At 32.3% G+C, this 22623-nt stretch overlaps 1 pseudogene; it reads left to right on the top strand.

The window, feature by feature from the left end:
* Positions 1–1446: 1446 nt before the first annotated feature.
* LOC114163728 (uncharacterized) lies at positions 1447–7847 on the top strand (annotated as a pseudogene).
* The last annotated feature ends 14776 nt before the right edge of the window (positions 7848–22623 follow it).

The raw sequence follows: 22623 nt of genomic DNA, 5'->3' as shown, positions 1-22623 counted from the left end.
ATATTTGTCTTATTCATCTTTTTGACCTTTCTATCTATTTTTTGTCTCATTAGTAGTTTGGACATGTTGATCCAATATTTTTCGCTATTTTTGGTGACGAATTAGGACCCGTTTGGCACTTGGAAGATATTGAAGGGAATCAACATCAGTTAAGCTTTAATATGGATTTGAATCATCCCGTTCTCACGGATGGTTGGTATAGCCTACGAGTTTTTTATAAAATGCAACATATCCATCAAATTGTATTTAGATATGTTGGCAATTCTACCTTCCACATCACTGTATTCCCTAACATGTCTACAATATCAACTGGTGCCAAATTTCTTTCAAACCTAATTCGGTTGCGAAAAAAACATCTCTTTAGAGTCAAATTGTCAAAATCTCAATGCAAAGGAAGCCATCTGGTGAACTTTTAATTTTATTATTTTGGTTATATATTTTGTTTTCTTTATATATTTGTATTTGTGTTCTTATTTTGTTCTTTTTTCAGGACCTCCAATCTGACTTTGCAGATTACGTTCGTAAACGTAGATTGAGGAGGTTGGAATTGCAGGCACGTAACAATACCTTCATTGTTCAATGTAAACTTCTGCTCCGTAATACACCAAAGAAGTCAAGTAAGATTGGGAAGGGATGGAAGGACTTCTGCACATTCAATCGTTTGGAAGAAGGAGATATTCTGGTGTTTCTAGCGAACAAAAAAATGAAAAAGAAGAAGATCAAAGTATACGTCCACAAAGAATGCAATTTCTAATATTGCACTTTTCTTTTAGTTTACTATTTATATTATGTATGTTTTTTTGAAGAACTTTGAAAGTAGTTTGGTTTAATTTTGTTTGTAATAGTTTTAGCATCCTTTTTTTGTTGCTTCTAATAATTAGAAGCCATATCTAAAAGTATTTAACCGAATTTAATTATCGTCACGTTTTATATTTTAATTATTTTCGTAATACATATTTTATTTAAGTAATGATTTTATAAAATAAATTTACATATCCGATACTATAAATAATTTGAAATGATTATGATAAGAATTCAAATATGTTAAAATATTTCATTGTTTTCCTTTTAATAAAGAAGCGAACTTCATATTGTACAATACTAATAATTGGGCATACTAACAGAATATAATTTTCAAAAGATTTTATTAATTTCTTTACAATTTTTTTTTAATATTTGTTGCAAAATTTATTCAAATTGTTTTTTATTAATATAGTAACTATGAAAACTTTAAAACCCATTTAATTTTGAACTCTCTTACAAGTATTTTAATTAAAATTTAATTTCTTCGAAATTTTTTTTCATTTCTAAACTTGAAAACAATAAAATTATTTTCTTTTGGCCTTTCTTTAGTAGTTGCATTTTACTTGAATGGTTGACTATTACAAAGCATAGTACTTTTGTGCTTGGCAAAAAAGGACATATATCACAGATCCACATTCTGAAATGAGACTTTGCATTGTCTGCAAATCATCAATTTGGACTTTGCAGATCAAATCTTTTTCAAAAGGTACGCTTTTCCAAATTTTGATTTATTTGTTCAGTTCTGATATTTCCATATCAATGACATGTTTGTTCTTTTTTGTCAAAACATTGTACTGACAGTACCTGAATCATCAGGAAGAATGTTGGTTGAATACTAAAAATGTGCCTACATATACTAATAGGTTTTTTCTTCCTCTCTGCTTTACTTTCTTCACAGTGCAATGAATTGTTTTTGTTATTAGTTTTCTATTTGTAATTTTAAATCTTCCTCCAACATGTAATGAATTTGTAAAACACCATAATACCACAATACAATGCATAACTTCTGCACACTTTGAACATTATCACAACAAAATGGATTCAACAAATGGAAGAAGAAAAAGGAAGAACATTATCCCACAAAATTTATCCAATACCTTGATGAAGTTCACAGGTTCAATATTTTTATGTTTCTCACATTGCATTTTTAAGTTTCTTCATTTTTTGGAGCTCATTTCATTTCACTATACATTTCATCCAACAAATTTATTACTGCATTCATTGTTATCAAACTATTTTTCATTTCATTCACAAATCTGAATCCATTGATTGCACTAACACAAATCTTTATTAATGCATTCGTTTGACATGTCAACTTCTATACTTTCTCATTGGACTTTTTAACTATTCTACCAGTATCCAAAGAAAATGTTACGCCAGATTCAAGTGAAGAGATAGACGTGCAGAATAAAAGAATTCAATCCACTATTAGAAAGCCACTTTCCGAGTTGACATATTGTGGTAAGTTTGTTTTTTAATTTATTTTTAATGCATATTATACAATTAACACCCATAATTAATTGGTTTCATCTTTAAATTCATTTCATAATCCTTTTTTTAACTGCATTTTTCAGAACTTGAACAAAATAATGGGAAAGCTGCAAGAAGAAGAAGGAAACTTATTATAAATCACAAGTTGGAATATAAAAGTAATTTCTTTCATATCTAATTCTTTATATATCTATTATTATGAAATCTTCAATTGAATTTCTTTCATAGTAAATTTTTCTATTACTACCTCTCTTATCAGAATCTCATGGTTCTACATCAATTGGATCTACCAATGCTCCAATTTTGCAAAACAGCAACAGTAACAACAAAGGTACAAATGAAAAATATATTAATTTTTTTAATGCTTTTCTCTTAATATATTAGTGCTTTAATATATACCACTAATATATTTTACTATCTAAAATTATATTTGAATGATAAATTAAATTAATAACAGAATTACAAAATCACCTATATAAATAATATTTAGTTCATTAATTTATGGATGTACTTGCAGGTATTGTTCAATTTGATTGTCCTATTGGAAGAAGCAAAATCAATGTCTTTAATACAGAACTGTTACCTAAAGAAATTGTGGGTACCAGCTCCAGTCATGCTTCACTAAATTCTTCTGGTTTTTCTGAAGTTGTCAATCCTTTTTATGTTCAACAACACCAAAGTCCTGGTAATTTATAATATAAACAAAATTCATTTCATTACTTTAATTTCTGTAATTGTTAAAAATTCAGCTTCCTAATATTAATTTCAATTTTTGTTAAAGGTTTACAATTCTGTCAGCCTTCTCGGGAGCAGGCTATTAGATCTATTTCGAAGATATTGGATTTTGACAATAATTCTGAAGAAGATGAAAATGATGGTAATCAATAATAAATACTTTGTGTTTTTTTATTTAAATTGTTTTTTAAATAATAAATACATTCTTCTTCTTTCAGATAACATAATTGGACATTTCAAATCTGATTTGTATTCAAAAGCTGAAATTCAAGGTGAAACAATACTTTTTAGTGTTCTGATATTTAAGTATAAATGTTATTTAATTACTGACATATATGTTTTTTATGTAATTAGGAAATGTTGATGTTGGGGAGTGTTCACTTGAGTGTCCCTATTGTCAAGCTCAACTGTGGTACGAAGAAAGATCTGATAAATGCAAAAGATTAAAACAAGTTGATTTCTCTCTTTGTTGTCAAAAGGGAAAAGTACAACTTCCATTGTTGAAGAAACCTCCACAATTGCTTCAAAAGTTGTTAAAAGGAGAAGACAGTACAAGCCAGAATTTCTTACATTACATAAGAAGTTACAACAACATGTTCTCATTTACATCCATTGGTGCTAAGATCCATTCCTCAATCAACGATGGATCAGGTCCTCCTCAATTTATTCTTAGTGGTCAAAATTACCATCGCATTGGAAGTTTATTGCCCGAAAAAGGATCAAATCCCAAATTTGCGCAACTATATATTTATGACACAGAAAATGAAACAAGCAACAGAGTTAGTCACTTTGGGTATGTTTAAATAGTTTCTTTATGTTTTAGCCATCATTGGCATATAATTGACTAATATTTACTTTTTCAGGTCTGATAGTCAGCAATCCATATTTGATAAATCATTGATCGAAGAATTGAAGAAAATGATTGACAAACACAATGTACTTGCTCAAACATTCAGAAGAGTAAGAGATTTTATACATGATGATGAACAATCAGATTTTGGATTGAGGTTATTTAGACATCGCTTTAAGGATCCTAGAGTATATATTACACCAGTAGCAGATGAAGTGGCAGCATTGATTGTTGGTGATTTGAGCACCTTAGATGTAGGAAGGGACATCATTGTCAAGAAAGTTTCTGGTCAATTAACAAGACTACATGAAACACACACATGTTTCATTCCTCTTCAATATCCTTTGATTTTCCCATACGGAGAGGATGGTTATCAAGAGGATATTCCAATTAGAGATTGTCAAAAATATGGACAAAGTAGAAAAAGAATTCGCATTTCTTTACGAGAATTCATTACTTTCAGAATACAAGAGAGAAAGGTGGAATTTGGTAATGTTGTAAATTCACGTAGATTGTTTCAACAGTTTTTAGTGGATACATACACCATGATTGAATCCCAAAGGTTGTCTTTTATACGAAATAATCAAAAACTCATTCGTTCACATATTCTGAATGGGTTACAAGAAGCTGTTAACAAAGGTGAAACTGATCCTTCTTCCATTGGTAAGCGTATTGTTCTTCCAGCTTCATTTACAGGTGGTATGAGATACATGTTCAATAATTGCCAAGATGCTATGGCAATTTGTAAGAGGTATGGCTATCCAGATTTGTTTATAACAATCACATGTAATGTAAATTGGCCTGAAATTGTTGATTTTGTCAAATCAAGAGGATTAACTGCTTCAGATAGGCCAGACATAGTTTGCAGAGTTTTTAAAATGAAATTAGACCAAATGATGACAGATTTCAAGAAGAATCATTTCTTTGGCAAAGTCAATGCAGGTATACAATTTTAATTTTCTTAATTTATTTTTCTTTTCTGCCTATTGTTTTCTCTAATAATTATTTTACAAATTTAGGAATGTATACTGTTGAATTTCAGAAGAGAGGTCTGCCACATGCTCATATATTACTATGGTTGAGTGACTCTAACAAGTTAGAAAATGCAAAGCATATAGATCAAGTTATCTCTGCTGAACTTCCTCATCCAGATCTCTATCTTAAACTTTCAAAAGCTGTTCAAACATATTTGATACATGGTCCTTACGGAGCTGCTAGATTCAACTCGCCATGTATGAAAGAAGGTCGGTGTTCTAAATTTTTTCCTAAAAAATTTAGACATTCAACTACAATTGATGAAGATGGATATCCTGTATATAGACGTAGAGATGATGGTTTATTTGTGTTGAAAAATGGACATAAATTAGGTAATGCAAATGTGGTGCCATATAGTCCTCTTTTGTTAATGCGTTATCAAGCTCATGTTAACACAGAATATTGCAACAAATCCAACTCAATCAAGTATTTGTTCAAATATGTAAACAAAGGTCCTGATAGAGCAACAATTAAAATTACAGACAAGGAAAATGAATGTACAGAGATGCGTATTGTCGATGAGATAAAAAGATACTATGATTGTAGATATTTATCTGCATGTGAAGCAGTTTGGCGAATTTTTGGTTTTGATATCCATCATCGGTGGCCAGCTGTTCAACGGTTAACTTTTCACTTACAAGATCAACAACCAGTTTTGTTTAAAGATGATGATCGAATTGATGATGTATTGCATAGGAATGAGAATATGAACACCATGTTCTTAGCTTGGTTTGAAGCTAACAAAAAATTTGAGGAAGGTAGAAACTTGACCTATGCTGAATTTCCAACAAAGTTTGTTTGGATGCCTCAACAAAAACAATGGAAACCAAGAAAGCAAGGTTATAGTATTGGTCGACTAACATATGTTCCTCCAGGATCAGGTGAATGCTACTACATGAGAATCTTACTAACAAAACAAAAAGGTTGTATTGATCATGATAGTATAAAGACAATTAATGGTAAAACATTCTCCACTTACCAAGAGACTTGCCAAGAATTAGGATTATTGGCAGATGACAAAGAATTCATTGATGGCATTAAAGAGGCTAGCCATCTTGCATCTGGAAATCAACTTAGAAGGTTATTTGTTGCTTTGTTAATGATGAATACAATGTCTAAGCCAAATGTTGTTTGGGATGCAACTTGGACTTTACTTGCAGATGGCATCCTATATCAAAAAAGAAAAGACTTGAACATACCAGGTACTAAATTCAATTATTGTACACTGTTTTTTCCATAATTAGGTATTAATTACATATTCTATTTTGTAGATTTTCAAATTGAAGAGCATGATTTACACAATCTTTGCTTATTAGAAGTACAAGAACTTCTAAATTCAAATGGGCGAGCTTTATCAGATTATAGTTGCCTTCCTCAACCTGATCTTTCAAATTCATTCAAATTTCAGAACAGGTTCATTGTTGATGAAATGAATTATGATAAAGAACAAATGGAGAAGCTACATCAATCTCTATTGCAGTCTGTCACTAATGAGTAACTACATGTTTATAACAGAATTATGACAGCAGTGAACTCAGAGGTAGGGAATTTCTTTTTCTTATATGGTTATGGTGGTACTGGAAAAACATATCTCTGGAAACTTTTGTCAGCTGCTATTAGAGCAAAGGGAATGATTGCCCTTAATGTAGCTTCAAGTGGCATTGCATCTTTATTGCTTCCTGGAGGTAAAACTGCTCATTCTACTTTTTGCATACCATTAGCCATCAATGATGAATCAACATGTAACATCAATCAAGGAAGTCTTCGTGCTAAACTATTGATGGAAGCAAAACTTATAATATGGGATGAAGCTCCTATGATGAATAAGCTATGCTTTCAAGCTTTTGATAGAACATTGAGAGACATTATGAGAGCTAGGAATGAACATAATGCTGACAAACCATTTGGTGGAAAGGTGGTGGTCTTCGGCGGTGATTTTAGACAAATCTTGCCAGTAGTTAGAAAGGGATCAAGGTATGATATTGTCAACTCATCAATTAACTATTCTGATTTGTGACAATATTGTACAGTTCTTAAGCTATCACAAAACATGAGGTTAAAGACTGCTACTTCAAATGAAAGTGCAAAAGATATAAAAGAATTTGCTAATTGGATTCTTAAAATTAGACATGGAAATATGAATTTGAATGAAAGTGGTGAAGCCAACCTTTCAATACCAGCAGATCTTCTAATTCAGGAAAGTGAAACACCTTTACTTTCTTTAGTCAAATTTGTTTATGGTGGTCTAATTGAAAATATCATGACTCCTGGATTCTTTGATGATGGTGCAATACTTTGCCCTACAATTGATAGTGTTGAACAAGTAAATGACTTCATTTTATCATTGATTCCTGGTGAAGAAAAAGTTTATTTAAGTTCAGACACTCCTTGCCAATCTGATGATGATCAAGAAATTCAAGGTGAGTGGTTTACTCAAGAGTTTCTAAATGATATTAAATGTTCAGGAATTCCAAATCATAGGATTAAATTGAAAGTTGGCGTACCAATTATGCTTTTAAGAAACATTGATCAAGCAAATGGTTTGTGCAATGGTACAAGGTTGCAAGTTAATGATTTGGGAAAGAATGTTATCTCTGCTACAGTAATAACTGGCAAAAACGTTGGTGACAAAATATTCATACCAAGAATGAACTTGACACCTTCTGATTCCAGCATTCCGTTCAAATTTCAAAGGAGGCAATTTCCAATATCCTTATGCTTTGCGATGACAATAAACAAAAGCCAAGGTCAAACTCTTTCTAAAGTTGGACTTTATCTTCCTCGCCTAGTTTTTACTCATGGACAATTGTACGTAGCAGTTTCTAGAGTCACATCAAAGAAAGGACTAAAAATCTTAATTCTGGATGAAGATGGAAAAGTAACCACTACAACTACAAATGTGGTTTACAAAGAAATCTTTGAAAATCTTTGATAAAGGTATACAAATTACTTTTATATAATTCTTAAAATTTTTCAATTATTTTACATTTAACTGTATTTAATTTTTACCTTGCAGATTACAATTGGTGCAGATTACTTTATATTTGGGGTCCATATACAATTTTTGGTGAACATTACAGTTCATGCAGATTAGAACTGTATAATTTATAGTGATTTATAAATGTTTTCACACTTTCATTGTTTATAATTTTTTTTCCAGGACCTACTTCTTTGCATTCCAGTAATGCTTCTTATATATTAATACACTATTGTTTCTTCTATTAGTTATATATATATGTTGGTTTTCAATTGTTATTTGTTACTTTAAATATCTACATACATGTGCTTGGGTGTTACTGAATCCGAATTGACATAAAGAATCTGAATTATATATTTTTACTGTTAAAGAATCTGAATTATATATTTTTGCTGTTACTTTACCTGTAACTTCTATACTTTATTTTATCTGTTACTTTACTGACAGTGAACAATAACAATTTTAAATTTGTTGACACTGTTTGCACGTGACAATGTTCTCTATTTTATCTATGTTTGCACTTCACAACTTTCACTTTACCATTTCATACACATCCTTCACTCAACACTACATTTCAACCTCTATTTCTCTGCAATTACAAGATTGGAAATGGACCAAACCCAACATCAGAGAAGAATACTTTGGAAGTTCAACACCATCTACATATTCTCTAAGGTTTGTCTTCAATTTTAAAAATTTAGATCTATTACCCTGCATTCAGATGTTCTATTGTATGTGGTTCGCAGTATTCTCTATTCATAACGTATGTACTGCACCTCTCACTTAGGTTTCTTTATTATTTGAATGTCCAGAATTTTTTCAATTTTTATCAACGTCTGTTATAAATAAATATATTTTTTGTTGATATATAAGTCTGTTGACAACTTATATATGTTTTGTTTTTCATTCGGTTATTGCAGAAAAAATATTCATAATGTCTTTATTGTTATTTTTTGTAGCCATTTTTGTTTGTTGATCGACACTTTGCTGTTGGTTATGCACACGAATTAGGCCCACAGTGGCACTTGGTAGATGTAAATGGTATCACCACAACAGTTACCTATAACATGGATTCAGATAACCCAAGGATCACTGAAGGTTGGTTTAATATGAGAAATTTGTATCAAATTCAAAGTGATTCTCACATCCAGTTTCAGTATTTGGGAAATTGTTTATTTCACCTAACAATGTTTAAAGGTGGATGTACATGAACAAGTTGGACAACATTTATGAACCGTATTACTCATCAAAATACAAGATCTATATTTTCAGTGAAATTGTCAAAGTATCAAAGCAAAGCAAGTCACTTGGTATATTCCTTCTTATTTATTATTATGCTTATTACTATAATTAAATTCAAATAATTATGCTAACAATAAACGTTTTAATGATGTAGGATTTGCCATCAAAGTTTGCCAACTTTATTCGGGAGGTCAAGGTAGAAGACGTCTTTCTTATAGGGCCTAAAACTATAGTGAATTGCAAAATACTAATATCCAACAAACAACGAAGTTCAACAAAGATTGGTCAAGGTTGGAGGTTATTTTGTTCTAAAAATGAATTAAAAGAAGGAGATATTGTTGTCTTTCAAGTAGACAATGATTTCATTGAATCAAATGTTGAAGTATTCGTGAATGGTTGTTGTTGTGATTAGATTAACGATAATGTTTGAATGTTGATGAATTATGGTCATTCAACTTTGTTATATGACAATATATTTTTGTACTTCATCAATTATGAATATTGAACTTTGTTATATTACAATATAATTGTTTATAATAAATGGTTTTTGAAATTTTGTTTAAAATATATAATTCATGATAATTATTATAAATAATCCCGTGCATTGCACGGGTCAAAAAACTAGTTCATAGTACACATGTAGGGACCATGGTTGCATGTGATTTGGTTTCTTTTTCCATTGGTGCAATTTCACTTTCGTTTTATGTTTGTCGCTACAAGACCATTATTCAAATTATATATATATATATATATATATATATATATATATATATATATATTAGTGGCAGAGCATCTTAAGGGCGGGAGGGGCCATGATCCCTCAAGATTTTTGAATTTTTTTTAATATTATATACATTTTGAAAATTTTGATTTTTTTTAAAGTTTTTTAAATTATAAGTAATATATTTTCTAGTTTTAATTTTTTAATTTGATCCCGACTTTTGAAAAATTGATACAATTTGGTTATTTTCGTTAAATTTATTGAAGTGGATCAACAATTTTCATCAAGATTGACAGTGAGATTGTGTTAATTATACCAACAAAACAAACTATTTCTATTTACAACTTTAATTTTAATGAAAAAATATTGATCTATTTTAAGAAATTTAATAAAAATAACCAAATTACATCAGCTTTTCAAAATTCATAACCAAATTGAAACTAAACAAAATTGAAGGACTAACTTAACATTTTTGAACTAAAACAATAACTAAAAGAATAATTAAACCAAATATTTATTAAGATATTTTTTATGTCCTTTCTTGTTGTCTTCTTAATTTTACAAAAAATGTACTCATCTCTCACTGTCATATTTCTTTTTTAAGAAAAAAGTAATTATTTTTTCTCTCATTTCTCATTTCTCTTATTTATTTTTTGAAGAAAAAAAAAGTAATTATCTTTTATCTTACTTGATAATGAAATATTAATTTAATAGTTAGCATTGTTTCTTTTATCTCATGAGCCTTTGGTATATTCATTTTTTATGAATATAGAAGAAAAATAATGTATTATGTGTTTTATCATAACCGATTTTTAATTGTGACTTAACTATATTATATTTTTCCTTTAATATTTACACTTCTTAAATTTGTAAGTAATGTATGATAAATTATTTTTAATATTATTTTAAAAAATTGGTATATTGATGAAGAATAAAAGAATAAATTCATTATTCAAAAGTGATAAAAGTGAAGCTATTCGTGAAGATGGAAACAAGATAGATTATATTTTTCACAACATTATACTAAAGATCAAATTATTCAGTTAGAGAAACCAATTCTTAAAATATTATACTAATGATCCAACAATCTAATGATTAAAAAATTATATTATTTTGGCCCCTCCAAAATTTGTGAGTAAGATCCGCCACTATATATATATATATATATATATATATATATACATATATATATATATATGTATATGTACATATACATATACATATATATGTATATGTATATATATACATATATATATTATATATATATATATATATATATATATATGTATATATATATATATATATATATATGTACATATACATATATATGTATATGTATATGTACATATACATATATATATATATATATATGTACATATATATATATATATACATATACATATATATATATATATATATAATATATATATATATATATATATATATATATATATATATATATATATATATATATATATATATATATATATATATATATATATATATCATGTTTAGGTGGTTGTAGGAGACATGGTCCACATGCTTTGTCTTGTTTTGATAGGATGAAAATTGGTTCCCAAATATCACGCTGCAGCAAGTATAGGAATAGTTTTTCTCTTTTCTTCTTTCTCTGTATTCTCTTTCTTCTTTTTCTATTTTGCATACGTAAATGCATGTAGTGCATGGTTCCTTAAGACTTTCTCTTTATTCCTTTATGTTCCTGCAGAGAACAAATAAGATGAATTAGGCACAAACGTCACCTTACCATGTAGTCCGCTATCTCCTCAGTTGGCTTCTTCCCAGCTTGTACATATCGGTTTGGACCCAGAAGGCAAATAGTGGATTGTTCTCAATAAACTTTAAGAACTGAATGTGTCACAAAATGCTTATCATGCCTATTACACTACAAGGTTTCAAGACCTGGATGATCAGATCAAAATTTTCATGACATCCTTTCTAATGTCTACAATAGTGACAACCCAAGGAATGATTTAGTGGGATGGCTCTTAGGTCATGCATTAAATTTGGTGTGTTGATTCATGTTTTTTTTTTCTGCTATCAATTCTTCAGTTTGTTGTTTCTATGTTTTAATCGACTGATTATATTAGTCCTAACTTTAGTTTGTTTTCTTTTCTATTCTTCTTCTTTTAGTTTGTGTATCCTCTACCAGTTTATCTGACAGTATGTCTTTGATCGTTTTATTAATGAAAATTTTAACATTTCCAAAATAATCAGTTCATTGCCTTAATTTGATTAATCAAAAGGGGGAGAAAAATTGAGTAAATTGAGTATAATTAAGAAAAACTAAATATTTCATGAATTGCATAATTGGTTCAACTGAGTAATAATGTAAAATGGATCTACAAATCTGAAGTCAAATCACAATAATGATAAAGGAACATGTGAAGTGTATGCATGCTTGTATGCTTTTGTGTGTGTATGTATATGTGTGTGTATTTCTTGTATACAAAAGTTATTTCAGATTTCTCAATGGATCTTGCCTCATCAATTCAACTCAAGGGTGTTGGCTTCATCAAATAAGGGGGAGATTGTTAGCACAAGTGACCATGGTACATGGATTTGAAGAAGCAAGTGCATGAGATCATATGAGGTTGATGAATAATTGATAAAGATGTATTATTGATCAAGCTAGGGATTTGTTAAATCTGGAATTGTCTTGAAGATCATTGAGCTTGTTGTTTGTATTGTATTCGTAGACCATATGACATAGGTTAGATGTCGTTTTATCCTGGGTGTGCCCTTTTTAATATGTTAAAAAGGTTTTTAACAGGTTAAAAGGCTTGCAACATATAGTTTTGGTATGAATGTATTCTATCAGTTGAATTGTTATTTAATCAACTAATTTCACTTAAGTCAAGTGAAATCAATAGATTGTACGGACAAATCAACCTGTTGAATTCACTTATGGCTGAGCTATATAAGCTGGCTTTCAAAGAAATGAGATACAACTTGAGATTTCTGAGCGTCAAAAATAGTGATATGAATTTGAAAAACTCTCTCTCTATATTACTTAGTTGCAGCTGTTGATTGAAGATCTTGGTTGGTCTTGGAAGTTTTTTTACTTGGTTGAAGCTAGAAGAACACGTGTTTGGTTGGCTAGGGAGAGCCTCCAACGGGTTTGGTTGTTCTTGTGCTTTTATGTTGATCCTGGTGTGATTCCAAGTCTATAAGTGAGATTCTTATAGTATTGGAGATAAGATTCTTGTGGGATTAAATAATCTTGGTGTTTTTCTTTATTTAAAAGTGTAATCTTTGAGGGATTGTGTAAAACTTTTGCTCAGGTTGCCTTGATAAACTAAATGTAGCTTAGTTATTGAGTGATCCTCTCCCTTACCTTGTTCGTCATTTAAATCTCAAGAAAATCAATTAAATCAATTTGTAAGGTGTGCATGTGTTTTCACATTATCTGGTAATATAACTAAGTTGGATATATTGATTGGAGCATATTTTGGTTGATAAAGCATGTTGTTTGAATGAGTTTCGTGCATTTTGTGTTTTTGCATAATTTCCCAGAATATCAACTGATTGATTTTATATTTTAATCTTTTGAATCAAATTACATGAACAAATTAATCTGCTATTTTTGGTTTTAATCACTTGAAAGCGTACAGTTATGCAATACTTGCTTTCTAATTTCGTGGTTAGTTTGATTTAGTGAAACAGGGTTTTAAGTTTTTAAAAAGTAAACAAAGTTTTATAAAGCCTATTCAACTCCTTTTTCTTGGCTAAACTATGCATTTCAATACTTACAATAATAAGCTTATTTCGTGTTAGTGAAGTAACTTAATTCACTAAGAAAAAACTAACTTTTATTAACAATTTATTTTTTTATTTTAAAAGATTAAAAGAATTATAATTTTTGTTACTTTATGTTAACCGTAACAAATGTTTACTTTATTGTAATATTTTTAGTTTTTTTTACTTGAAAGAGGAGCAAATATTCACTCTATTTGCTATGCGAGCTCATAGTCCAAGCCTTCTGATCTATGGAATTCAATTATAATTATTTTTCTAATTGTATTAAACTTCAAGGAAGATCTCTTAATTCACTTGCGCCTTTCCCACTTTTTCATTTATTTATGTTTTATCTTCTTTAGTTTGCTCTTATCACCTAGTTTTTGTGTGTTTCAACATGTAAGGTTAAGATTCTTGAAAGCAGAATACGTGCAAAGTATATTTGAATGTGTGAGTTATTGTTGTGAGATTTCTCAATATGACTATTTGTTTGCTTTCATAGTAAAACAAAGATAATTTTCTATTCAACTTGACTATTTTTGATTTAGTATCAGGATTTTAGCTCCATTGATTTGTCTTATTTTTTCACTAAAACCCTAATGATTCAAGCAACAAATGTTGTTGTTCCCTGTATGGGCCTTCTTCAGCACTGATATATTCTGTTTGAAAACATTGTCTTATGCTGACAGTATTGCGGAGGAGAGGTATGTCATTAATGATGATAATCTTGCCATAAGATGTTTATTCATTTTGAAACCAGATTTGATTTGCTTTTTGGAGAGATGATTCAATAAAATAGCTAATACCTAATGATATTTCAATAATGATATTTGCCATCGCCATGGAAAGGTACTAATCAATTTTTAGTTTTATGAAATTATAATCCTTGTGTAGAAATTAATGGAAAGGTACTAATCAATTTTTAGTCTTATGAAATTATAATCCTTGTGTAGAAATTAATTAACATCTATCTAACTTCATTAAATTACTATGAAAAACTTAAGTTTAAATCCAAAATTGATCTGGTATTATCCACAATGTAGGACGCATGGACACAAATATATATTAGATTATGTGTTTAGATACTAAAAACTATACAAATAAGATTATTTAAATATAATAATCTAAAAACATCAGCTAATACTAAATAGAATATAACCAATCAATCTAACGTCTCAAAAATAAAAAGTCACGATTATATGAGATTTGTACCTTATTTCTATCATCATAATAGAAACTTATACGATAAACTTACAAATTTATGAATTTAAAAAAAAATATCGTATTTATTGTTATTAACATTATGTTAGAACCATATTAAAATTATGTCAAAAACAAAAAAATATGTATCTTTCATATTAGACACTTCACTAAATATCATATGTATATGGGTGTTTAATAAGTGTCAAACATGGAACATACCATTTATAAAACTGTCAACTTTTTTCATGCAATTATTTATCTTCTATCACAATAAATTTTGGGTGAGTATATATCACACTCAATAATTTAATCTTTGAATTTAATATTATTGTAACTTCTAAAATATTACACGATTCTTCTAGAGGGGTGAACGAATGCTACATATTTAAAAAGACAGTTGTCCAGTTAAACTTTATACGAAATAGTAAACACTTATTACACTATATGGTTTAACAATTTAACTTCATTACCATTAAATAAGTCAATATAAAAATAGAATATATTATTAGCATAGCAAACACTTTCCAAAGAACTAGTAAATAGTAAATTAAAAATTATGAAAAGGAATTCAACATCACAAGAGAATTGTTTTATTACAAAATGATAATATTGATATATAAGATAGCAGAAAAAATAGTTTGGGTGTACGCTTAATAGACAATATCTGAGGAAATGGGATTCAATGGAAATTGATTGTCCCAAGCGTAATTGAATTCAATGGCATCGTTAAACAGAGGTTGACCGTCACTAACAAGACAAACATCACCTAAAACTTTCAAATATGAAGCTTCAACTGCTTCAACAGTTTGAAATCCTTTACAATTCGACTTCACATTCTTTACATGCACACCGATTTGTGATAGTCATAGTCCATTCAGTCTTTCCAAGCACTTTTTTCCGGTTGGAGATTGGGTTACAACAATATTGCTCAAAGAGCATTGACTATAACCTGAAAGCATCATGCATAACACAGATCATCAACAATATTTTGTAAACAAAAGTTATATTTCTCTCATGAGATAAAAACTCACCTTGAGAGACAAGGACAAATAAGAGAGTTGCAACAAGAATCTTCTCCATTTATTGTAACACAAATACAAGTTTCACTTCTTCAAATTGTTATACAAAGAATAACATCCTATATGATATTATTTATAGACCTATTTGAATGTTTCCATTAAGTTTTTTTTTTTTCATTTGAAATCATAATTAAATCGGAATTTAATAGTGATAAATTAGAAATATAATATAAATTAGGAAAAGAAAAATATAGTTTTGATTACATACATAATTATGTAAATAAATACATTAGGAATAAAAGAAACAATATTATTCATTCTTATCTTTAATATTATATCATTATAATGTTCTTACCAATTTCCAAATAAATCTTATAAAAGTAATGCATTAATAAATTCCATATTTTTTCCCATACACATGAATAATTAAATAAAATCAAATTCCTACTTAATAGTTAATTTTTTTCCTTATATAATACTACAATATTTAAGTAATTCACATGAATTTAAAAAATTAATTAAAATAATTATTATTTTAATTTTAATAATTTTTTTATTTTTTAAAAATTATCTTTAAAATCAATAAAACTAATAATAAAGTAATAAATTAATCTCAATTATTATTCCTTAAAATAAAATAACAATATATTTGATATGCATATGTTCATTATATTATTAATTATGATAATGTTCCTATTAATTCTAAAATAAGTCTTATAAAGGAATGCATAATAAATTTCACACACTTTCTCAAAGACATATACAATAATTAATTTCAAATCAAATTCCTCTTGAATAATTAATTTTATGTCATTATACAATACTACATTATTTAAGTAATTCACAATAATTTAAATAATTAATTAATTTAGTTATTAGTTTTAAATTTGTAAATAATTGTATTATTTTTAAAATTGTCTTAAAGTCATTGGGACTAATCTTAAAATATTAAATTAAGATGAATTTTTATTTCTTACAGTGAAATAACAATATATTTGCTATACATTATTTTTCTGATAATGCTTTTATTAATTTCAAAACAAATCTTATAATGTAATCACCGATGGACCTTGGTGATGACAGGAAAAGTCGTAGCTATCCCAAAGGTTTTTCTTTAATTTTTACATATATTTATATATCTTTTAAAATTATATTTATCTATTATTTATATTACTTATATTAAATTTATATTATGAAAAATTATAATAAAAAATGTTCCTGCATAGAACAAATAAGATGTCAGACACAAGTGTTATCTTACTTCAGTCCACAATCTTCTCAGTAGGCTTCCTCCCGGTTGGTATATGTCGTCTATGAATATCTCGGTGTGAATTGGTTTGCCGAGAGGGGTTACCTGCAGAAGAGACTCTGATGCTCAAGTTAGCAAAACCTCTTAGAAAAGTCAAATCTCGTAGTTAGGGGAATAATGAATGCATACCTTTAATTGCTGGGGTCCATGCTTATTTATAGATTTATTAATTATGTCTTGCCACGTCATGGGTTGGGCTCCTACTTGGGTCATAGGTGGGCCTGGGTCATGATCTAGGCTCCTTAATTTGAATATCGTGGGCCCCAAGGGCCTTACTGGTAGTGCCCTGAATATGCTAAGTTGTTGCTAAGTTCTTGTTTAATTATCCTTAGTTAGCGGCTTAGGCCGATTACTTCTTTGGCGGTTTAGGCCGGGTACTATCATTCGTTTATACATGGTGATTATTTGTGTCCTTGGTGGTTACGTAGACGAGTTTTATGGTTATAATTTGGCTAGGTCGACTAGGTGTGGTACACCAGTCCCCTAGCCTTTGCCGGTATAGCTATGACGGTAAAGGATGAGAAGTGTTGGTATGTTTGGCTAGGCCGGCTAGGTGTGGTACACCAGTCCCCCAGCCTTTAAATGTGATGAACAATGTTAAGGCTTAAAATGTGAAGAGGTTTGTGGCAGGTGAAGGGGTGTCAGAAGTCTAATCCAAAGGGGTTTTGCGCTATCATTTTTATGTTCATGACCTTTGGTGAGCCTTGTGACGATTGATATAGGTTGTGACTTTTGGCGGGAAGAAGTTGTAACGTTTGGGATTCATGTTTATAAATGAAGATTGTTGAAAATGTGTTCATGTTGCTTCATTTGTAAAAAATCTGAGATCAATTACTTTGTGTGCGTTAGAGCTGTCCGATATCTTCCTTATCTCCACCGTTATCCTAAAAAGAATCAGGTATGTCTAGTAGTAGTGATAGGGTTTCCTTGTCGAGTTCGAGTAGTGAGAGGTCTGGGGGACCGGGAGTAGTCAATCAGATAGTAGTGATAAGGAGGAACCGAGAAATGTGGGGAGGATCCCCATGGAGAGGATAGTTGAAGTTAGGGAGGATCTACTTGAGGAGTTGGCGGAAAGCAGTTGGCCGGCAAGGACGGGATACGAGTGGGTTGCAGCAGACGTGCGAAAACAATAGTCGATATTCTAGTGGTCGCAATTGTTGAAGTCGTGGCTGAACTGTACTCCTATCTTTGAGAAAGGTGCTCGAAGGGACATAGTGGTGCCAGAGAGGGTAACTGCTGTAGAATGTGTTTGCCATGGCCGAGATAGAGTTGCTGAGGAGTTTTTTTACATGTACATGTGTCATTTCTCACAACTACATATCCGGTTGTCGTTTGATGAGTTTACTATGGGAGTGCTACGGCTGTTGAATGTTGCTCCCACTCAATTGTACCAAAAAAGCTGGGCATACTTCCAGGCGTTTCGGCTATTGTGTATGGCTTTGTATTTGCAACCTTCTCCGCGGGCGTTCCTCTACTTTTTTGTTACGAGGTCGAGAAGTCCAATGATGTGGTTGTCGCTTATAAGCCAGCCTGGTTTTAACAGATTGGATGCTTTTACCTAATCTTTTAAACACTTTAAAGATGGGTTCTTTAAAGTGGTGATAAAGCAAGTTGGTTGTTCGCATTTTTACACTATTGACGGTAATACTAAGTTCCCTTTTTTCTGGACCGACAACCCTTGGAAGTATAAAGGGATGGCGAGGGAGGAGTTGTCGATGGCTGACAAGGAGGTGGTGGATGCAGTGATGCTCTTTAGCAATAAGATGCCCACTAAGGCCTTAGTTAGGGTTTATAATTCGGTTCATCTGATTATAGATATTGAAGGTATCTTTTTGTATTTTTGAGTGTTACTTTGTGTTTGAGCGTTCTGACGGTTGTATGTTGTGGGTTGCAGGTCATATGGCACAGATGGGAAAGAAGAATTTGACACTCTTCCAAACGTTGCAGAAGGAGAAGGCAACTAGAGCTAGAGCCCCTGGGAACACTGAGGTTCCTAACTTGCAAGAGTCGCTAGTAGACGTGCATGTGCACGGTGGAACGAAGAGGAGGACGGAGTTTCCGGCTAGGCCTCGTAAGGGAAAGGATGTGAAGAAAGTGCGTGCCACCTTGATGGGGTCGGGGTTGTCTAGCAGAGGTAAAGGACCAGAGGTTGGCTTGATCGAGCTTCCGGAGACAACTATGCAAAAAGACATCGAGATCAATATGCCGGAATCGCTAATTGATTCGATTGACAATATAATGCCTAATGCTTTAGTGAAGGCTTAGGTTGAGTTTAGCAGCAAGACGCTGATACTGGGGTGGTGGGTGGGGTCTTTATATCAGAGAGAGTTGAAGGAGGGAAGCCGGGCAAAAGTCAAAGAGTTTCAAGGAAAGGTTGACAAGTATGCCGAGGAGAAAGGGGAGTGGAAAAAGGAGAAAGAGGATTGGAAAGAAGAAAGGAAAAGACTGGCAACTTGGAAGGTGTGCGCTGCCTAGACTCGGAAGAAAAGCTGAAGGGTTGAATTGCGGATCTGGAGGCCGATTATGATGAGGTGAAAGAGAAATATGACGGGTTGGAGGTGGAGCTGGAAGATTTGAAAAGTTGTGTTATCTAGGAGCATATAAACGACTTTCAGAAGGGTTTGCGGCAAGCGGCCTTCTTCTATAAGGATGTTGATGTTAATGATGCGAGGTTTGATGTAAATAAGGATGTGGTTGATGGTGTGCTTATGGATGAGGCAGAATCTAGTCCCGAAGAGGATGCGGGGAAGAGGGTGGAGGAAGTGGATGCGAACGTTGATGGCGCAGCTGCAAAGGATGCTGACCAAGAGGCGACTTAGAACTGTTATTTTAATACTTCCAATTTGATGTTGATTCTAAGTTTGTAATAACTCGTACATTAATTACTTTTATGCTAATGTGACGAATGCTTTGTGTATGCTTTGTTGTTTGTTTGATACCGATAACTCGTGTTATAGCGGTGCATTTATGGTATGATATAATCGTGAGTGTGAGTTTGATGCATGTGGTGTTTGCTTTAGAGTGTTTAATTCGATAAGAAGCGTTTTGGTTTGCGAATGCGATTTTACATTAAGGGTATTCGACCCAGGCCGCATTCTTGTAGAAAAAAATAAGAGATGTTAAGGACACAAATATCACCTTACCTCAATCCTCCACCTTTTGAGTTGGCTCCTTCTCACTTTGCATATGCCATTTGGCAGTGTACATGGTCTGGACCCTTGAGGGGTTACCTACGGAGAGGGCTCCGACGATCAATTCAGCGAAGAGATTCTCAGAAAGTCAAAGCTCTTGATTAGGGGATTAATGAAAGCGAACCTTTAATTGTTGGGGTCCACGTGTATTTACAGAGTTATTAATTATGTTTGCTCCTCTTGTGGGCTGGGCCATTGCTTGGGTCATAGATGGGTCTGGGCCTGGCCCAGGCCCTTAGTTAATGATTGTAGGTACTAAGGGCTTTGTCTTGTAATATTCTAAGTCTAGAGTGGTCAACAATTTTCGTCTTGTCCTCTGAAGTAGGCGGCCTAGGTCGCTTCTGCTTGTCCGTCTATTCATTTTATAACTTTGCTTGCGAGGTTATATGTAGGCGAGCTCAGTCGTGCAGTTTTATTAGTCCGCCTAGGTGCAGTACACCAGTCCCCTAGCCTTTGTCGGTGAGGCATAAGGGCAAAGGAGTAGAAGTGTGTGAGCAGTTTTATTAGTCCGCCTAGGTGCACTGCACCAGTCCCCTACCCTTTAAGTCTGATGAAAGAGTGGTAGATGTCAGAGGTCTAATCATGGGTTGCCACCGTTTGGAGTGTTGTGATGTTTCACATTTCGTTGTGACGCTTCGTCTAATCATTATTTCTGGCGGGAAAAATTGAAACGTTTGAGATGCTGGTTATAAATACAAATACGGAGGAGAAAAAGTTTTACTTTGGTTCATTTGCAAGAAATTTGGGGGGAGCTATCTGTCTGCATGAGATCTTGTCTGATACCTTCCTCTTATCTACCGTCTACTTGTTGTTTAAAAAGAAAAAGTATGTCTAGTATTAGTGATTTTGTTTCTTTGTCGAGTCCGGGTAGTGGGAGTGATTGGTTAGGGGGGATGGAAGTAGTCAGTCTACGAGTGGTGAAAGGGGTCAACTGGGAGGTGAGGGGAGAATTCCTATAGAGACGACAATCGAAGTGAGGGAAGACCCACCAGAAGAGTTGGCGAAGAGCAACTGGCCGATGAAGGCAGGATACGGGTGGGTCGCCAAGGATGTGTGGACACAGTACTCCTTGTTTCGGTGGTCGCGGTTGCTGAAGTCGTGGCTAAATTACATTCCCATATTTGAGAGGGGCGCTCGAAAGGATATTGTGGCATTGGAGAGGGTCAGTGCCGTTGACTATGTATGTCACGGTCGAGAAAGAGCTACTGAGGAGTTCTTCTATTTGTATATGCGTCACTTTTCACAGTTGTACATTGGGCTGCCTTTCGATGATTTAACTATGGGGGTGTTGCGATTGCTGAATGTCACCCCTACTCAGCTACATCCGAATAGTTAGGCATACCTGCAGGCATTTCGAGTATTGTGTAAAGCATTGTATTTACGACCCTTTCCACATTTGTTCCTTTATTTCTTCGATACTCGGCCGAGGAGTTCAACAACCTGGTTATCGCTCATAAGTCGACCAGGGATAAATAGATTGGACGCATTTACCTAGTCCTTTAAACACTTTATACTGATGACGGGAGCACTAAGTTTCCTTTTTACTAGACCAGCAATCCTTGGCGGTATAAGGGTATGATGAGGGAGGAGTTATTGGTGGCGGACAAGGAGGTGGCGGACAGGGAGTTAGGGTTTATAATTTGATTCATCCAATTATTGATATAGAAGGTATCTTTTTGTATTTGTAAGTGTTATATTGTGTTTGAGTTAACTGATTGGCATTCGTTTTTGTTTATAGGTCATATGGCATAGATGGGGAAGAAGAATCTGAATCTTTTTCAAGCTCTTCATAAGGAGAAGGCAGCAAGGGCGAAGGCTGCTGGGAGCACTAAAGTTCCTAACTTGTAGGAACCTCTTGTGGAAGTCCATGTGCATGGGGGCTCTAAGAGGAAAGCTGAGTTGCTGGTCAGGCTTGGTAAGGGGAAGGATGTGAAGAAGGTTAGGGCCGCTTTGTTGGGGTCGGGATCTTTATCTGGTGAGAAAGAACCGGAGGCTGGACTCATCGAGTTGCCGAAGACTATTGTTCGGTGTGATATTGAAATGAATTTGTCGAAGAGTTTGGTGAACTCGATTGACAACATGGAGTCGAACGCACTGGTGAGGGCAATGGTGGAGTTTGGTAGCAAGGCGTTGATATTAGGACACAGGATGGGGTCCTTGTACTAGAGGGAATTAAGGGAAGGGAATCGGTCAAAGATAGATGAATTGCAGGGTGAAGTTGATAAACATGTTGAAGAGAAGGCGGCGTGGGAAAAGGAGAAGGAAAAATGGCTGAAGGAAAAGAAGAGGC

The sequence above is a fragment of the Vigna unguiculata genome, chromosome 11 (assembly GCF_037176805.1).
Source record: "Vigna unguiculata cultivar grain cowpea cultivar isolate G323 ecotype 2 chromosome 11, ASM3717680v1, whole genome shotgun sequence".
NCBI lineage: Eukaryota > Viridiplantae > Streptophyta > Magnoliopsida > Fabales > Fabaceae > Vigna > Vigna unguiculata.
The sequence above is the reverse complement of the archived record's forward strand: the minus strand, read 5'-3'. Positions and strand labels throughout refer to the sequence as shown.